Below are 20,450 nucleotides of genomic sequence, written 5' to 3'. Positions count from 1 at the left end.
AGGTGGCATCACTAATCTCTGATTGGGACAGAAGGCCATCAGTGAGAGTAAAAGAAGTTGTGGTTAAAGAAATGTTCTGTTCCAACACAATTAGTGTGGGAAGCATTGCTATTTTAAACTCCAATCAAGACCTGATTTCTAAAATTGTGGATATTTTGTACTGAAGAAAATCGCAAGTTTTAGTTGGTAATTGCCAAATAATTAGTAAATCATATTCAACCCTTGTGTTTGGGCTGGAAGGTGAAATTGAGATGGGGTGGAGGAATGGTATGATTTAAAATATCAGATACACAACTCATTTGAAGTGTCATCTCTGGTTATTGAGGCCATAAAGAAAGAAAGCAGTGTCTATTTCTGGGCAGATAGTTTCAAAGTGGAGCTAAACCTGCATCGAACTTGGCATGACTGCATTTTTTAAGACTATCGAACGATTTGAGATTTACAAGAATGGCAGACGAAGTATTTAGTAGACGAAGTTGATAGCTGTGGAAAAAGGGAAGACATCAAGAACTCAAACACTCCCTTGGGCTGGAGGCTTTATTTCTGTGTTGTGCATTCTGTTTCTGATGTGTATCCTATGGTGGTGGGTGGGAATGGAGTACGTTACTGTGACGGTACACAATGAGAACCAAGGAAGAACAAGAAACCTTGTTCTTTCGTAAATCCCAATTTTCTCCAAATGCATTTCACAATTTTATGTAATGTTTAATTGCATCACAACTAAAGATCGATATCAAGTGCAGGAAATGGATCTGGTATGGAGAGATGGTATTGCAGAAGGTGCTGAATATTTTGACTGTATAATAAAAATGTTCTTTTTAAAGTTAGGCACGGAATTATAGTGGTCTAGCACAGAAACTGTCCCTTTGTCCCACTGTGTCCATGCTGACCATTTTGCATTTGTCATTTATGCTCAACTTCTTTGGAACAGTGCCCTGTTCTGTTAATCATTTGCTTTTTTTTCCCACTTGGACTTTGTGGAAATCGTTGAAATGGATGAGGTTTGCTAATCATTAAAGAAAAATAGCCTTGGCATTAGAGTTCTGTAAGGAACACACTGATGTCAAGTTTAACTTTATGGTCACATATCAAGATGCAGTAATGAAGTTTGTTTTATGAGAAGTTCAGCTTGACATCCATGTACCCACTGAATAGATGTGCAGCATTTTGGTTTGTGAAATTCATTGAGGAACGAAACTGGTGGTGTGTGATTTCACACTCCTGAATCTTCCTGATGGGAGGAGTGAAGAGTGTGTGGCTGGGGTGGGATATATCTTTTAATATGTTGGCTGCTTTTCCAAGGCAGTTGGAATTGTAGATGGAGGGGAAGGTGGTTTGTGTATTGGCCTGAGCCTTGTTTACAACCCTCAGTAATTCCTTGCATCTGGCTCAGCAGTGAGTGTTATTGTCTTGTTGCTCCAGAGTCCAAGGTTCAAGCTTTGCCTCCAATACTGACAGCCTGGTGTTTATACATTCTTCCTCTGCCAGCATGGATTTCCATCTGTTTCTCCCACATCCCAAAAACATGCTGGTGTGTTAGTTGACTGATCTACATTAGCCAATATACAGAAAAAAGAATGAAAGGTGAATTTGAGCCATGTGAAAGATGATCTGATGGATTATAGGGGAAAAAAATAGAAGGGAGAAATAGGACTGATGGGATTGCTACCTTTTGCAGGGCTTTACCTTGAATGTAATGTAATGAATGTAATCGGACTTGTCAGCCATAAACGAGCCTGCAGCTGACGTGGACTTTTACCCCCTCCATAAATCTTCGTCCGCGAAGCCAAGCCAAAGAAAGAAGAATGCCCTGCAAAAGATAATGGACACAGGCAAAACCCTCCTCACCATTGAGAACATCTATAGGGAATGCTGCTGTAGGAGAGCAGCAGCAATCGTCAAGGATCCAAACCACCCAGTACACGCCCTGTTCTTGCCGCTACCATGAGGAAAGAGTATAGGTGCCACACCACCAAGTTCAGGAACAGCTGCTCCCCCTCCACCATCAGACTCCTCAACAACAAACTCAGAGACTCATTTAAGGACCGTTACACTTTATTGATTTTTTTAAAAATTGTTTTTGTTTGCATGTGTACAGTTTTTTGCACTACAAAATAAGTGGTAATTCTGCCTCGTCTGCAGGAAAAGAATCTCATGTATGTAATGTCATGTGTGTATTCTGACAACAAATATGAAATCTGCTATTTTGGAAGTCAATATGGACTTAATGGACTGAGCAGTTGTCTTTGTATGTTGTCTTTTATTTTTGATTTCTACAGTGTCATTCAATAAGTTGAGGATGAGTTTTTTGGAGTCTTTTGGATAAACTTTAAGATTATCATCGTCTGAAACTGTTCTTGAATGTCTATGGTGTCTGGAATGATCATTGTGGTACCTGTAGGCTGGTAAAGGTGGGCCCATTGTTGTTCGTTATATACATTAATGATCTAGATGATGGGGTGGTGAATTGGATTAGTAAATTAGTAAATATGCAGACGATACTAAGATAGGTGGAATAATGGATAATGAAGAAGGTTTTCAAGGATTGCAGAGGGATTTGGGCTGCTTAGAAAAGTGGGCTGAAAAATGGCAGATGGAATTTAATGCTGATAAGTGTGAGGTGCTTCATTTTGGTAAGAAGAATCAGAATAGGACATACGTGGTAAATGGGAGAGCATTGAGGAATACAGAAGAGCAGAAAGATTTAGGAGTAACTAAGTTACTCCTAAACTAAGTTTAGAAACTCACGTGAATAGGGTGGTGAAGAAGGCTTTTAGTATGCTGGCCTTTATCAATCATTGCATGAAATATAGGAGTTGGGAGGTGATGTTGAGATTGTATAAGACGTTGGTGCGGCCTAATTTGGAGTTCTGTGTGCAGTTTTGGTCGCCTAATTATAGGAAGGATATAAACAGAATGGAGAGAGTGCAGAGAAGGTTTACCAGAATGTTACCTGGGTTTAAGCATCTAGAGTATAGGGAGAGATTGGACAGATTAGGTCTTTATTCTTTGGAGCGTAGAAGGTTAAGAGGGGATTTGATAGAAGTATTTAAGATTATGAAAGGGATAGACAGAGTGGATGTGGATAGACTATTTCCGTTAAGAGGAGGAAAGATTAAAACAAGAGGACATGAGTTAAGAATTAAGGGGGAGAGGTTTAGAGGTAACATGAGGGGGAACTTCTTTACTCAGAGAGTGGTAGTCGTGTGGAATGATCTTCCAGGAGAAATAGTGGCGGCGGAGTCAATTGTATTATTTAAGAAAAGGTTGGACAGGTCTATGGATGAGAAGAAGATGGAGGGTTATGGGCATTGTGCAGGGAGGTGGGACTAGAAAGGGGTGTTTGGTTCGGTGCGGACTAGAAGGGCCTAATGGCCTGTTTCCTTGCTGTAATTGTTATGTTATATGGATAGAAGGTGAATTATGGGATAGGAGGATAATTTGGTGTTATGCCTCCATCTTTTACTTTGGGCTGGTGTGTAGCTTCAGTCAATGTTGTCATGGACCAGGATGGTGGGATTGTTCCACCTTGGAGGCTTTGGGACAATCCTAGAATCTTTTCCTCCATCTACTTTGTAATATCTGCCCTTTCAAAGCACAAGAGGAACTCCTGTTTCAGAAATCTTCGTGTTCGGCATAAGAACAAGAGCCCTGTTTGTCAATCAACGAAGTATAATTTGGAACTGTTCTTCTGATGGGTGCTGACCCTCACTTACCTTGCATGTGGATTTAGTGAATTTTGTGGCACAGCATTGGTGTTACCTCTGCACTAGTTTGAGTTGTTTGCTGTAGGTGTTCGAAGCATACAAGTGTGTAGGCATGTGCACTGTGTGTTGGATTTTGATTTTTCTGTCTCGTTTGAGATTGGACTTCAGATAAATGCATTTCGTGAGGGATGTGGAGTCGGTAGATTGACAAGCCCCTTGAAAAACATCACCATAAAAGAAGTACTAATCAAATACCAAGCTAAAATATTAAGTTCCACAAGAAATTGTGCGAGATAGATTAAATTTATTCTTCATTTGTTCAAAGATCAAAAATTGACCTCTTTTAAATCAATCTTCTATATTTTTAATATTCTGACATGACCAAATCCTTAAAGATTGGTTAACTATAGAAAATGGAATGTCTTTCTATGCTAAAGGTGTCATATCGAGACATGGACTCGTAGGTGTAAGGAGAGTTCAGAAGCAGCTACGTACGTGGCCCTGTGGTGCAAATGGAGATTGTGGAGGTGTTCTTACCAATCCTCACTAATTGGGAACTGGAGTTGAGGGAATCCAGGATCCAGTCACCTCTTGAACCTATTTCTTTATCAGTCTTTCTCCAGATCTCAATCAAATGATTCAAAATAGTTAGAATTCCATTTATAAATAAAATCTTGTGAATTCATTTCTTCTCTAGTTTATTGAGTTCAATATCTACCCAAGTGGGGTTTTTCTCTCAGTCAAACAATACATTAATAAATCTCAACTGGGCAGCCCTAAAATTAGGGAGTTGCAAGCTTCCCAAATCAAACTTCCAAGTTAATTTTTCCAAAGAAACCTTTGCCATTTTACCATTCCATAAAAATTTCCTGATATTCATTAAATTGAAAAAGGTCTTGTAATTAGGAAAAAAAATATTAATCTTAATACAGTTTACAAATTAAAGTTATTGGTAATGTGCTCCATCTATTCAAATCATAATAATCAAATAAAAGTAGAATATCTAATAATAGCTTTCTCTGTTGCTATCAAGTAAAGGCTTTTCTGAATGAAAAACAGGGTACAAATTTGACATGACCAAATTGTAGTGTGGTTGAATAGTTGATTTGTGATAGTAATATACTATTACAATTTATCTCTGCATTAAATGTTTTGTTACAAAAGGAATCTTCTAAAGAAGGGATGCATGAGTCAAGAGAGCGATGGGAAGTTGATTTGAATCGGCAAATAGGTGAGCAAAATTGGATGGAATTGTGTAGGGATAGCGTGACAAATACAATTAATGTAAGATACAGGTTGGTGCAGTATAACTTTTTACATCAGTTATCTTTCTTTGGCTTGGCTTCGCGGACGAAGATTTATGGAGGGGGTAAATGTCCACGTCAGCTGCAGGCTCGTTTGTGGCTGACAAGTCCGATGCGGGACAGGCAGACACGGTTGTAGCGGTTGCAGGGGAAAATTGGTTGGTTGGGGTTGGGTGTTGGGTTTTTCCTCCTTTGCCTTTTGTCAGTGAGGTGGGCTCTGCGGTCTTCTTCAAAGGAGGTTGCTGCCCGCCAAACTGTGAGGCGCCAAGATGCACGGTTTGAGGCGATATCAGCACACTGGCGGTAGTCAATGTGGCAGGCACCAAGAGATTTCTTTAGGCAGTCCTTGAACCTTTTCTTTGGTGCACCTCTGTCACGGTAGCCAGTGGAGAGCTCGCCATATAACATGATCTTGGGAAGGCGATGGTCCTCCATTCTGGAGACGTGACCTACCCAGCGCAGCTGGATCTTCAGCAGCGTGGACTCGATGCTGTCGACCTCTGCCATCTCGAGTACTTCGACGTTAGGGATGAAAGCGCTCCAATGAATGTTGAGGATGGAGCGGAGACAACGCTGGTTATACCTTGCATAGATTTAACTATACATGATCAGATTTGTGGTTTAGATGTGGGCAAGAGGTTGGTACATTTTTGAATTTTACTTGGCAGTGTCCTAAAGTAAAACCTTTCCGGCTTGATGTGAGTAATTGATTAGAACTAATAACAGGAATTAAATTCCCTCAGGACCCAATGTTATTTCTGTTGGGTAATATTAAAGGTATTATGCCTAAATTAAAATTAAATATGTATCAAATAAAGTTTGTAAAAATTGCCTTAGCAGTATCTTGGAAATGTATTGCTCTAACTTGGAAATCAGATACAGACTTGGGAATGGAGAGATGGAATGCAGAAATTTGTAGTTGTATACCACTTGAGAAAATTACATATAGGTTAAGTAATAGATACCATATATTTTGGAAGATATTGCACCCATATTTGCAGAATATTGGCATGAATGTTTAATAATTTCTCTAGTAACCTCAATCCTTGGTGACCTTTATTTGATGGTAAATATGATTTCTGGAAAAGGACTCTCTGGAGAATCTCTGGTCTTTTTTCTGACATCTTGCATTTTTTCACTATTTTTTCCTGAGGGCTTTAGGGGAAGGGAGTGGGGATATAACACACCACATGTATAATGGATTAGACTATTTTAAAGATTTTTATTGTAAATTTTTGTATGATTTAAAAAAAAAAAAAATTAAAAAAGAAATTGCGAGAAGGACTGTGAGTTTTTGGAATGCTCTCCTCAAAGAATGATGGAAGCAGAATATTTCAATGTTTTAAAGACATTCTTGAAAAGAAAGGCATGGAATGTTACTTTGGATAGGTAGTAATGTGAGGTTGAACTTAAAAGAGCTTTTAATGGCTTGATACAAAACCCTGAGACAGCTGAACAGCAAAGATGCATGAATCAGGAGGCTTTTTATTGACGATAGTTTGGCATTCTACACCATCATCCTCTCAAAATTGATCAGAAGAAATACCCCATGGTGTGACTGGATCCTGGATTCCCTCACCTCCAGATCCCAATTAGTGAGGATTGGTAAGAACACCTCCACAATCTCCATTTGCACCACAGGGCCATGTACGTAGCTGCTTCTGAACTCTCCTTACACCTACGAGTCCATGTCTCGATATGACAACAACACTTATGACCCAAGAGGACCCCAAAACCCAGCAGGAATAGATATTTACCAAGACAAATGGTTACTTAAACACAAGTTGCTTTCAATTACCTTTCAACATGAAAATAGGATCAAACATTAACTTATTACTATTAACTTAATTAACTTAACTTAGCCCCCTTTTAATTCTAAGTGCATGTGTATGTTAATTCAGAAAAGTTCTTTGGTTCACAGTCCAATCTCACTTCTCATTCCTCTAAGTTCACTGGTTGCAGGCAATTCTAATACTGTGCACAGAATTTAACGTTTATGAATTTCACCAGTCTTTGGCGCTTGAAAGTTAAATGGTTATTGCTCAGGAAGGTTCTTGTCGGTTTTCAGAGAGAGATATTTGTTGCTTGTAGGACACCCACAACTGATTCCTTCTGATCAGCCATTTCAGTTTCTTGCTGAAGAAACTTGCCCCATCAGATTTTTCCAGATGATAACCTCTTCCTTTCAGATCACCACAGAGTTCCTTTTTGTTTCCCTCATTTCAAGTGAAACATTATGCAGCCAGTCCTCTCCTCCTGGATGGACCACAAGGGCTTTGACCAGGCTGAACTAAGAACTCTCAACCCAGCTTAAAAATGGTTTTTTTTCTACAAGCTTGCCAGCTTGTCAAGTTCCAGTCCAAGTTGCTGAACTGTCGTACTGAATTCTCTCTCTCTGAAGAAAAAAACACATGAACCTCTTAGAACTGCCAGCTGCATTCATATTGTGGCTCCAGACCTAATCTTCTGAGTCTGTCATTGTTGTTTTTCAAACCGATAATCCATTACTCCACCGCATGTCCAATTAACATCTCCTTGTGAAGTCTCTATAGGCACACTTCAAAGTTTGTGCAAAGGCACCCGGAGCCTGGACTGTCTGGCTTGAGCAGAGCTCTGGCATTTTAAATGAGATCTGTTTTGAAGTGTTTGTATGTGACCAACACTTCAAAAAAAACTGCCATAATTTCTCCTTTTAAAACATATACAAAATAAAATATATAATCTGTCACAACACCATCTACAAACTTGCCAATTATACCACGGTCCTGAGTTGTATTTAAAAAAAATGGTGATGAGTCATCATACAGGAGGGAAATTTAAAACTTGGCTGAATGGTGTACTATCAACAGCCTCTCACTCAATGTCACCAAAGCCAAGGATCTGATTGTGAACTTGAGGAAGGAAAAACCAGAGGTGCACGATCCAGTGTCATTGGGGAATCCGAGGTGGAGAGGGAAAGCAAATTAAAATTCCTGGAAGTCACTATCTCGGAGGTCCATTCCTGGACCCAGCATAACTAATGTAATTGTGATGAAAGAATGTCAGTGCCTTTACTTGCTCACGAGTTTGTGGAGGTTTGGAAATCTTGGCAAACATACAGATAGGTGGTGGAAAGTGTGCTCCCTGGCCTGGTATGAGGGCACCAATATCTTGGAGTGGAAATCCTTGCAAAAGGTAGTGGAGACAGCCCATTACACATCAGAGGCAGAACTCTCCCCACCATCGAGAACATCAACATGGAATGCTGCTGATGGGCATCACAGTCAAGATTCAAACTACCAGGTTCAGGAACAGTTGTTCTCTCTCCAGCATTAGACTCCTAAACAACCGACTCAATCAGAGATTTGTTTAAGGACTCTAACTTTGCACATTATTTATGACGGAATGTTTATTTTTTTCTGGGTTTGGACAGTCGGATTGTTTTCATTTCTTTCTTTTCATTTCTCCTGTGTATATGTATCTTTTTCTTGCAGTTTACAAGTACTGATCAGTAAAGATTCTGCCTGGCCTGCAAGAAAATAAATCTCAGGGTCGTATGTGATGTCATGTATGTACGCTGACAATAAATTTGAAGTTGAACTTGACAATTCTATTCGCCATCATCTTATTAAATATGGAATTGGCCTGAGCAGTTGGCCTGGAGTTGGTCAACTCCCGCTTCTTGTTCATATAAAAAGCAAGAGTTACCAATAGCAAGATAACATGGACATCCTTTTTTTTTTAACCAAATCATCAGATGTCTTTGCCTAATTCAGGAAAATCTCTGTACTTTCTGACAAAATTATTTTACTTCAGATGAAATTGTATCTGAGCATTTTATCAAGAGAAGGACTCTTGTCGATTCTTGCCACTCACACCTTTCCAGATGATTGCCTTATTCTGTTTATATTGTTTCACTTGCTTTGGGAGTGCTGGACTGTTTATTCCTCTGCAATATCATTGGTTGATTGTTTTCTAGTTGGCACATCTCATATGTTTGAATGTTTAATGGATGGAAGATTGTAGAGGACATTGGAACCTAGACTCCTGAAGAATTGGAAAGAATGGTTGGAAGTATGCTCGAGTGGTTTTGATTTCACAAGTATGAATTGTGATGGGGAAGTTGGTGATTAAAAATGTGGTTCTCAACCGTTTTTTTCCAACTCACATAGCACTTTAAGTATTCCCTATGCCATAGGTGCTCTGTGATTAGTAAGGGATTGCTTAAGGTGGTATGTGGGTGGAAAGAAAAAGTTTGAAGACCACTGTTTTAATCATACCTAATTGACTCATTATGTGCACTGTTTCATAACTCCAAAGGAAATTTTTCTCAAGCCAAATATTTCAGTAACAATTGGGTCTAGAGCAGGGATTCCCTTCCCATTCACACACCACCTTAAGCAATCCGTTACTAATCACAGAGCACCAATGGCATAGGGAATACTTAAAGTGCAATGTCAGTGGAAAGAAAAAAGTTGAGAACCACTGGCCTAGATGCTGCTCAATACCTTGTGAATTCTGTTTTTATTTCACATTTCAAACATCTGGGAATTTTTTCCTTTTCAATAACCAGAGTACTTTGGGTTTTTTTGATGGTATGTCTTAATGTCCATCTAAAGTTGCTTTCAGGTGGCCAGAATACCCCAACGCAAAGCTGCCTAAAATACCTGAGTGTGGCTGTTGGGAGGCAACCTGAAGGCGGAGAACCCTGACCTCAACCCTCCTCTGGTAGATGTATTCTCCGCTTCTAGGCATCTGAAAGTGGGCAGAACTACGGCCACAGTCGACAGGAGCCGGCGTTTGATCCACGGCGCCTCTCCCTGCTGCGGACCTTTCGGCTGTCAGAACAGTGCCTTCAGCGCTGCCACCTGAATGTCGCTTCGCACACGCCCGCAGCCGGCTCCGGAGCCGCATTCTCCCAGCTATTCACCTGAAAGCAGCTTAAAATATAATTGATGTTTTAAAGGTGGCCAGAAAAGAATGACAAACAATTTGCAAGTTGTCATTTTCCTCTGAAGAACAAAAATTAAATTTATTAACAAGGGGCTGATGTCGCTGAAGAGATTAAAGGAATGGAAAGTATTGTTGAATAATACAGAACATGAGATCATTCAGCTCTTTTGAATAACAATTCAGTTTGCCCTTCCATCTGTACCTTTCCCACATAATGACCATCTTTTCTCCTTCATATATTTATTCAACTCCCTTCTGAAGCCAAATTTTGAATCTTTGTGCCATATACTCTGAAGGATTGCATTTCCTCCAGTGATAAAATGCTACCGCCCTTGTTGTCCAAAAGGATAGTTTCCTATGTGACCCTCTGGGTCGATGTCTTTGTCACTTGCCTTCCCAAGACATTGTTTCCACTGTATTTTTACCCATCTGTTTTGAGAGGAAACTTCACTATTTTGGTTGGCAACCCTTGGCTGTAACAACTGAGTAGTCATTTTTTTTTAATCTTAAAGTGTTGTGGTAAAATTTACATCTCTTTTTATAGTGGAAAGACTAAAGCTATTTTCTTCAGACTTCTCCACAATTTCCCTGTCCATACTGATCGTGTTTGAAGATTGACCTTGGTTTTTGATCATTCCCACCACTTCTGGTCAACGTAGAGCCTGCCTGACCTCGACTGCTGTTGAACCCCTATTTTTTTGACAGGTCCAACACAAATGGTGTGCAAAATTAAGAGAACATTGTCCAGGAGGTAATGTATTGAAAAAACTGGTTGGAAGGTGAGAAACAGAGAGTAGTTATTAATGTGGGGTATAGCAAGATTCAATGCTGGGACCCATACTATCTAGTAAAATCCCTGGTATCTGGAATTCAAGCAACCGGAAACCTAAGCAACCAGCAAAAAAAATCAAGGCAATAAATACATTTTAAAAGTTAAAATAAATAAGAATAAATAAACATTTAAATAGAAGTTTAAAATTGTAAAAGTAAATGTTCTCTGAGGCATCACACAAACCATGAAGATGGGAGCAAACATTCAGCCAGTGGAGTGCCCAGTTGTGCCCTGCCCGCAGAAGCTGTTTGAATAAAGTTTCAATAAAGTTGTATTTGAATAAAATGGTAGTGCCCAGGATGAATGGAACAGTTAGCGTAGTGGCTAGTGCAACGCCTTTACAGTGCCAGCGATCGGTACCGGGGCTTGAATCCCGTGCTGTCTGTAAGGAATTGGTATGTTCTCCTCGTGTCTGCGTGGGTTTTCCCTGGGGGCTCTGGTTTCATCTCACCATTCAAAACATGCCATGCGGGGGTGTATGTAAATTGGGCGGCATGGACTCGTGAGTCAAAATGGACTGTGACCATGCTGTATGTCTAAAAATAAATTTAAAAAATAAAAGTAAATGAGATGCTGGCTGAAGCCGCTGGGGCGACTCCCAAAGTGCCTCCCTATCCCTGCCTCGTAAGTCTTTATTAATACTGTATTAAGTATATTAGTAAATCCAGGGAACAGGGTGGGGATTAATTATGACAGCGACATGGTAGGCGCAGTGCTGTTACAGTTCCAGTAACTTGGGTTCAAGATACCAGCTCTTCCAATAAGAATTCCGATATTTTCAAGGTCAACAGGGAACTGTGAACACAATTCTCAAGGAGCACACCGAAACACCGACCTCAACAAGAAAAGTAGAAAGGGAAACACAAGTGAAGATTTCGGACAATAGTCCCCAGTTATCCCGTGAATTAAATCATTCCAGTTATTACAGCAAATCTGAGCAGAAGCCTTTGGCCGCAGAGTTCCGTGCTCAGACAACCCAAGGAGATTCTGATCTCCTGGAGATCATTCGACTGACAATGTCCAAAGTTTTTCCAGAGAGCAAATGGGAATTGTATCACCTGTTGTTATAAGCCCTGCATCATGGTCAGCTTGGAGATGTTGGTCTGGGATTACAGCAACAGCTTCCCCAGCTGCTTGTGGACATGTTTCAGGAAATTAAAGACATCCGACCTCTCTTAGCACTTCTTGAGGAGTTGTTGAGTTTTTTGGGATTCAATTGGAAAGCTCTACGGATATCCTTGCAGGAGGAAGCTTGCTACTTTGCTTTTACTGTGAAAAGAAGTTCCTTAAGTGATTTTGCCCAGGAGTTTTTTGCATCTGGAGTTCATGAAGATAGCTCCAGGATGCGGAAGGATGGTTTTAATATCCAATCACTGATGCTGAGTTTGATTGGCAAGGTGCAGCAGGTCCTTTCCTATGGGCTAAAGATGATTTGGCATTTTTTTGGTCAGAATGTCTTCCCATTTTCTGACTCTTACCTTTGCCAATTGGTTAAACGAATCCTATTGAAGGTAACAGATGTTTTCTTGGAGGGAATATTCTTTTCAAGCAATATCATTAAATTGGATGGAAAGGGACAATGTCCACAAGGTAAGGAGCCATAATACTTACTTTGTCAGTTTTCTCTCTCTCTCTCTCTCCCACGTCCAACCAAAAACATTAATTTCATTTACATGAGGTCAGGCAGGCACATGCACTTATGCTTTTGCATGACTGCACACACACGCATGTACGCACACACACAGGCACCTGCACTCACACTTCTACACAAACACACACCCATACTCCTTCTCCTCCCATACACATTCTCATCACACAAACACACAGTACACACAACCACATAATATGTAGAGTACACAAACACACATATACACATGTATAAACATACACACACAAACATACACCTGCATAAACACATGTATTGCTGTTCTCCTGCCACAGAATGAGAAATGTTGTTGTTGAGTTCCCAAAGCCTGGATTAAAAATCCTCTGAGAAAGAGTGGTTCAGGTTAATGATCATCTGACTGTACATATACAAATAGACCAAACAGCTTTTCTCTGGGGCACAGAGCACACACATACACTTATAATACATTTCTCACATTGCACATAATAATCACATATGTAATAAACGGGTATGAATATATTGGTTTTCCTTCTCTGTTGGTTGCCTGAAACCTATCGTGACTTGAGGCTGGGCTGTGTTGTCCAGATCTTTAGCTTGCAGATTTTCAGGATTTAACGTGCATGAATGTAGATTGGTGGGTTGTAGGGCTGCAGGGTGTGGCTGTGTGGCAGCCCTTCTGTGAAAGTGGGATTTTCTCAATGGCTACTTCCAGGACCAGATTAAGGCCAATTGATGCCTTAGGAACGGTTTTTTTCAAATTACTTCGCTTTTTGTGTCATATACTCTGAAGGATTGCATTTCCCCCCCCCCACCCCCCAACCCTTCCATTGTCTAATTGAAATAATAGATTAGAAATTTAGTTATCTTCCAGGCTGGACCCTTCTTCCAAGCTGGACCCCACAACTATTAAATATTAAATATAATGTTTTTATATATATATGGGTTTTTTTTTCATTTATTGTGGGGGGGGGGGCTTTTTGTGGGGCCCTAGTTTAGCTGCACTATGGTGAATCCAGCACTGGAAAAAAAAACTCTGTGGTTCCCCCTTCCCTTGGTGCCCTAAGCATGTGTGCTTATTTTTCTTAATGGTTAATCCAGGCTTGGCCAATTCAGAGTGCATTCATCCATCATTTGTCAGTCGCCATAACATGCAGCCATATCTAAATGAACTGGTTGTTGCAAATAGATAGAACTATTCAGGTGAAGCCGAAAGACTGGCGTGGACTTTTTTTTTTAAGACTGGCGTGGACTTGAAGGGCCGACATGGCCTGTTTCCACGCCGTAAACAGTTATATGGTTATATAGTAAGCTACTGGAATTATCTAATTAAAGAGAACTTTTCATAATTAAGGACTAGTTAATGAGGTTTTTTTCAAATTACTTTGGTTTTTGAGTCGTATACTCTGAAGGATTGCATTTCCTCCAGAGATAAAATGCTACCGCCTTTGCACTGTCTTCTCTTTAAACTGTTTATTCTTTATGCAGGTATATTAGTTGGGCATTGTAAGACTGTGTCTTAGGCAACTGGAAAATTTATATGTCCAGCATCTGCCATCCCTCTAGGTGTAAGATACCAGGGAGTTTGCTGTATATTAATGATCTGGAATTCTAGATGAACAAATTGAATGTAATATCTCCAGCTTTGATATCTGAAATAGTGTGAGCACCGAAGAAGGCTACAAGAGGCTACTGGTGACTAGGACTGATTGGGAGAGTGGCAAACGCATGGCAAATTCAGTATAAAGTAGGCAAATGTGAGCTTATCCACTTTGGCAGTAACAAACAGGCAGTTGATTATCTGAAAAGTGAGAAATTAAGAACAGGGGTGGTGCAATGAGACCGGTATGACATGGTACATCAGTCATTGAATATTGAAACACAGCAACTGCAGGAGATGAAGAAAGCAAATGACCTGTTGATATTTATTGTAAAGGGCTTTCTGTAGTTGATAGAGCCCTGGTGAGGCCACATGTTGAGTATTGTGTATAGTTTTAGTCTCCTAACCGATGAGGGACATTCTTGTTGTTAAGGGCTTGCACTGAAGGTTCACCAGACTTATTTCTGAGATGTTAGGTCAGACATATGAAAAAAGTCAGGATAGACTTGAGTTGTACTCATTGGAATTTGGAAGAATGAAAAATGTAATAAATTCTGACAGAACTACACAGGTTAGAAGCAGGAAGTCTAGAACAAGAGGGTCACAATCTAAAGATAAGGGGAAGCCATTTAAGACTGAGATGAGGAGAAATTTCTTCTGTCACAATTGTGAACTTGTAGAACTCAGTGCAACGGAAGGTTGTTGAGGTCAGTTCATTTGATATGAAAAGTAGCCTTTTGGCTTAAGAGGTCAATGGTGTGGATAGAAAGCAAGAATAGGATACTGAAATTACACGATCAGCCATGATCGTATTGAATTGTGGTGCAGGCTGGATGGTGTGCTGTCCACCTTCATCTATCTTCTCTAGTGATGCACAAGACTGAAAGATTCCAATGCACTTTCAGTCAGCCTCTATCTTCCAGCCCAAGTTATGCTTGTGAAAAACTCTGTTCCAATCTTATTGAGTTGACAGAAAATATTGTTTGCTCAACATTGGTTGGCTTAACTGATTCAAGATTCATTTTTAAAAATGTACAGTAAAACTCCTGGTATCTGGCACAAACTGAGATTGGTAGATGCCAGATAAGTGAGTTTTTTGGTTTCTTGAGACTCTTGCAATGCCTAACATCTGCATTAAGAATAAACAGCTTAAAAGACAAAAGTACTATACTCACACTGAACAAACTTCATTTGCATGAATTTATAAACCTTAAAGCATTTTGCTTTATTTTTAGTCACATTTTTTGTAAACATTTAACAGTTGCTGCATCTGCAGGTTCCTCCCCCTCCACGGAGCCACTTGAAAGACAAACAATATCATCAAAATTAACCCCCACCCAAGTAAACAGATAAAGCCTTGCTAAAAGTGCCAGAGCAGGTGGAGAGGAGGGAAAAGATGTTAAAATTGCATGCACTGATAGAAGTCAACGGGTTGAACATAGTGAAAATGTTCTCAGTTGCATCTATTTCAATGCAAGGAGTATTGTAGGAAAGGCAGACAAGCTTAGAGCGTGGAGTGACATATGGAATTATGACATTTTGGCCATCAGTGAAACTTGATTGCAGGAGGAACAGGACTGGCAGCTCAATGTTCTGGCCTTTTATTGCTTTAGACGTGATAGAACGGTTGGGTGGGGGGGTGGTGGGGGTTGGAGAGGAGGATAAAAGGGGGAGGAGTGGCATTGCTCATCAGAGGTGTGTGTTGGGGAACATTTTGGGTCCAGCGATCGTAATGCCATTAGTTTCAAGTTAAATATGGGAAAAGGATAGGTCTGGGCCTTGTATTGAAATTCTAAATTGGAGCAAGGCCAATTTTGAGGAAATGAGAAAGAATCTAAAATGCATGGATTAGGATAGGTTGTTTTCAGGCAAGGATGTGTGAGGCAAGTGGAGGAACTTCAAAGGAGAAATTTGGAGAGTACAGAGTTTGTATGTTCCTGTCAGGATCAAAGGCAAAGTTAGAAAGTTTTTGAGGGATATTGAGGATCTGGTTCAGAAAAAGAGAAAGCTGTATAACAGGTATCGGCAATATGTAGCAAATTAGGTACTTGAGGAGTATAAAAATGCAAGAAAATTAGGTACTTGAGTATAAAGATGCAAGAAAATTAGGTACTTGAGGAGTATAAAGATGCAAGAAAATTAGGTATTTGAGGAGTATAAAGATGCAAGAAAATTAGGTACTTGAGGAGTATAAAGATGCAAGAAAATTAGGTACTTGAGGAGTATAAAGATGCAAGAAAATTAGGTACTTGAGGAGTATAAAGATGCAAGAAAATTAGGTACTTGAGGAGTATAAAGATGCAAGAAAATTAGGTACTTGAGGAGTATAAAGATGCAAGAAAATTAGGTACTTGAGGAGTATAAAGATGCAAGAAAATTAGGTACTTGAGTATAAAAATACAAGAAAAACTCAAGAAAAAAAATCAGGAAACTAAAAGAAGATGTGAGGTTGCTTTGGCAGATAATGTAAAGGTAAACCTGAAGTATAATTAAGTATAATTAAGGGTAAGAGCATAGTAAGGGACAAAATTGGTCCCCTAGAAGATCAAGGTGGTCATTTCCATGTGGAGCCTCACAATATGGGGGAAATCTTAAACTGTATTTTTTGCATCAGTATTTACTCGGGAAATTGGCATAGTGTATAAGGAAGGGAAACAGTAGTGTCATGGAACATCAGGTGCAGGATCATAGGGACCATCTACGGGCCATGCCTGCCCCCCCCCCACCCCCCCCCATGGGTTATTGTCTCCCTTCCCCCAAACATCTGCAGCACTAGCGTCACTGGGTGACACTATTAACCAAAATTAATCGTGGTTTCATCTGGATGCGCTGTAAGCACACACGTTTGTCTGGTACACCAGAGGGAGGGGGAACTGTGACGGTGGCGGACAGAGGAGGTCCATGGCTGATATGGCACCTGCACCTCCCCCAATTGAGTTCTTGAATGGCAGTTTGTGCCCACCTCCCCCCACCAGTCCCATTAGGTTACCCTAATGTTCCCTGATTAGACTTGTTCTGACACCAAGCCTGAGGAACATATAAAGATGAAAGAGGAGGAGATGCTTGCTGTCTTACAGTGAATAAAGGTAGATAATTCCCCTGGGTCTGACATAATATTCCCTCGGAACTCATGTAGAAATTGCAGGGACCCTGCAGAAATATTTCAAATGTCCTCAGTCACGGGTGAGGTACCAGAGGATTGGAGGGTAGCTCATAATGTTCCATTGTTTAAGAAAGGCTCCAAAAGTAAACCAGGAAATTACAGGCCAGTGAACCTGATGTCAGTAGTAGGTAAATTATTGGAGGGTGTTTTGAGAGATCAGATATACAAATATTGGGACAATCGAGGGCTGATTAAGGATAGTCCAGCACGGCTTTGTGTGTGATAGTTAACCAATCTTTTTGAGTTTTTCGAGGAGGTTGTCAAGAACGTAGATGAAGCAAAGACTGTGAATGTTGTCCACGTGGACTTTAGTAAGGCCTTTGACAAGGTCACACTTGAGAGGTTACTTCAGAAGGTTCAGACACTAGGTATCCATGGAGAGGTTGTAAATTGGATTTGAAATTGGTTGTTTGGGAGAAGTCAGAGGGTGATAGGCTTCTCAGACTGGAGGCCTGTGTCTAGTGGTGTGCCTCAGGGATCTGTGCTGGGACCATTGTTGTCTAAATCAATGATCTGGATAATTGGTAAATTGGATCAGCAAGTTTGCAGATGACACTATGATTGGAGGTGTTGTGGTCAGTGAGGAAGGCTTTCAAAGCTTACAGAATGATCTGGACCAACTGGAAAAATGGGCCAGAATATGGCAGATGGAATTTAATGCAGAGAAGTGTGAGGCTTTGCATTTTGGAAGGACAAATGAAGGTATGACATATACAGTAAATGGTAGGGCACTGAGGAGTGTGGAGGAACAAAGTGATTTGGGAATACAGATACATAATTCCCTGAAAGTGCCTTCACAGGTAGACAGGGTTGTAAAGAAAGCTTTTGGCACCTTGGCCTTGATAAATCAAAGTATTGAGTACAGGAGTAGGGATGTTCTGGTGAGGTTGTAAAAGACATTGATGAGGCCAAATTTGGAGTATTGTGTGCAGTTTTGCATGCCTAACTTTCTTCTTCTGGCTATCCATACCATAGGTGATGATGGTTCCTTTCAGTCAGTTTGTGGCTTTGATATGAGGATACAGCATGTGCGTGAATGGATTTGGGTGAGCTGGGGTTGCCCCCTCTTGACATCCCCTGCCAGATCCATAGCATGGTAAAGTTCAAGACAGCTGGTGGAATTTCTTTTGCAGTGAATGGCCAGACCAAGCTTTGATGCAAGGAATGCCCTTTCTGTGGTTCATGGCACATGTTTGTTAGATGGCCATTCACTAGTTCGATGAGAGGGTTCGTCTGCCTTTTGATAGATCTTGTTTTTTTTAATCTGCAGGGTGCAAAGCCACCCTCCATATGAGGCAAGCCTGGTGGGGAGCTGGTTTAGTCTCCGACCACTTGACCGTGTGACAGGCAGTACTGGGTTACATGGTACCAGTAGCACTCAGGCGAGTGATCTGACATTAACTACAGGAAGGATCACCTAACTAGAGGAAGGATATTAGTAAGATTGAAAGATTGGAAAGAAGATTTACCAGGAGGTTGCTGGGTCTTTAGGAGTTCATTGACAGGGAAATATTAAATAGATTGGGACTTTATCCCTTGGGGCATAGGGCATAGAAGAATGAGGGGAGAGTTAATAGAGGTTTACCAAATATTGAGGGGTATAGACAGAATAAATACAAGTATGCTTTTTCCACTTAGATTAGGAGAGATAAATTTGAGAAGACATGGCTTTAAAATGAAAGGGGAATGGTTTAGGGGAAACATTAGGGGGAACACTATGTGGAACGAGCTGCCATCTGACATGGTAAATGCAGGTTCACTCATGTTTTAAGAATAAATTGGATAGATACATGGATGGGAGAGGTCAAGAGGGTTAAGGACTAGATGCAAGTCAGTGGGACCAGTGCTGACTAGAAGGGATGCTTTCTGTGCTACAGTGTTCTATGGTTCTAATATATTAATTGTGAATCTCTAATTCATGCTGTGATGGTATGGAAAAGTTGCGCGTAAATGTTGATTACTTCAGCTTGCCAACTACCCACTTCGTTTACCTCCTTGTGTGTTGGTGTAAGAGCCTGCAGCTCCAAAATTGGCCTGTTCAATCTCTTCAGATGTTGGAGTATGAGGAAATAATGAGGTAGAACGGGCTGATGGGATTGTCGTTTTGGGATCTCAATGGGCTGAGCTACCCTTCTGTTATGTCTATCAGCTATCATCCACAATTTTTCACATATTCTACCTGCCATGCCCTTGACCATTTCACTTTGCATTCATGCAACCTCTTGAAAGCCTTTCTGCATCCTCTGCACAACTAATGCTGGCACCCATCTTGGTATTCATTGGCAAATTTGGAAATATTATCCTTGAACCTCTTATCAAAATTGTTTTTATGGATTGTTATCAGAAAGACCATAGCAAGGCCACAAGAGCTAGGGTCAGAATGAGACCACTTGATCCATCTCATTCAAATCGACTGTATTCTTCCTTTCAACCCCATTTTCCTGCTTTCTCCCTATAATTTTTGATGCCCTTACTAATCAAGAACCTATCAACCTGCACTTTAAACCTACCAAATGGCTTGGCCTCTCCACCTATCTGTGGTAATGAATTCCACAGATTCACCACTCTCAGGCTGAGAAATCTATCTTGTAAATGGACATCTTTTTTATTCTGAGGATGTGTGCTCTGGTCTTAGACTCTCTCACTACTGGAAATATCTTCTCCACATCTACTCTATCCAACCCTTCTGATATTCAGTATGAGATTCCTCCCTTACCTTTTTAAACTTTAGAGTTTTGGCCCAGAACCAACAAAGACGCCTTGGGTGTTAACATTTGCATCCCTCGGATCATTCTCATAAAAGCTTTTCTGGACCCTTTCAGCACATCCTTAGATATGGAGCACAAAATTTCTCATAATACTACAATGGTCTGACCAAAACCATATAAAGCCTCAGCATTATATGCTTTTACACGATAGTTCTCTTCAAACACGAGTAGTGGTCCCAATCCACACAACAGCTGCTCATCACAGCCCTCCAAAACAAAAGTGATCAATTTATTTTTAGTCATTAATAATAAATGATCAATCTATCCCAATATATCATCTTCTGTCTATTGTGTGCACTTACATTGTGTGATACCTTGTTGACCTTTTAAAAGAAGAAATGCTATATTTAAACTGGCTTCAATTGTCTATCCTGTCAGTCACAACCTGAAAAATAATGTATTTCCTTTAATAAATGTTGAATTAGCTGAATCTTATTATTTGCTAAACCCTGTAGCATTTCCTTAATCAGACATTCTTGCCATTTTGTCCAAGTCTTGACATGATAATTGGTCTATAATT

General features: G+C 40.3%; 1 protein-coding gene across 7 annotated transcripts in view; it reads left to right on the top strand.

Annotated features, from left to right (window-relative positions):
• The window catches only part of clcn3 (chloride channel 3), a 217,039-nt gene that overhangs the window by 7,799 nt on the left and 188,790 nt on the right, over positions 1-20,450 (top strand). Inside the window, exon 1 of one of the 7 annotated variants that reach the window (XM_069941437.1) lies at positions 4,921-4,938. The exons of the other annotated variants lie outside the window; for them this stretch is intronic. The gene's annotated coding sequence lies outside the window, so the exon portion shown is untranslated. Of the gene's footprint in view, positions 1-4,920; positions 4,939-20,450 lie in introns of those variants that run through there. 7 annotated transcript variants of the gene reach the window in all.

Source organism: Narcine bancroftii, chromosome 1 (genome assembly GCF_036971445.1).
Source record: "Narcine bancroftii isolate sNarBan1 chromosome 1, sNarBan1.hap1, whole genome shotgun sequence".
Lineage (NCBI taxonomy): Eukaryota > Metazoa > Chordata > Chondrichthyes > Torpediniformes > Narcinidae > Narcine > Narcine bancroftii.
The sequence above is the reverse complement of the archived record's forward strand: the minus strand, read 5'-3'. Positions and strand labels throughout refer to the sequence as shown.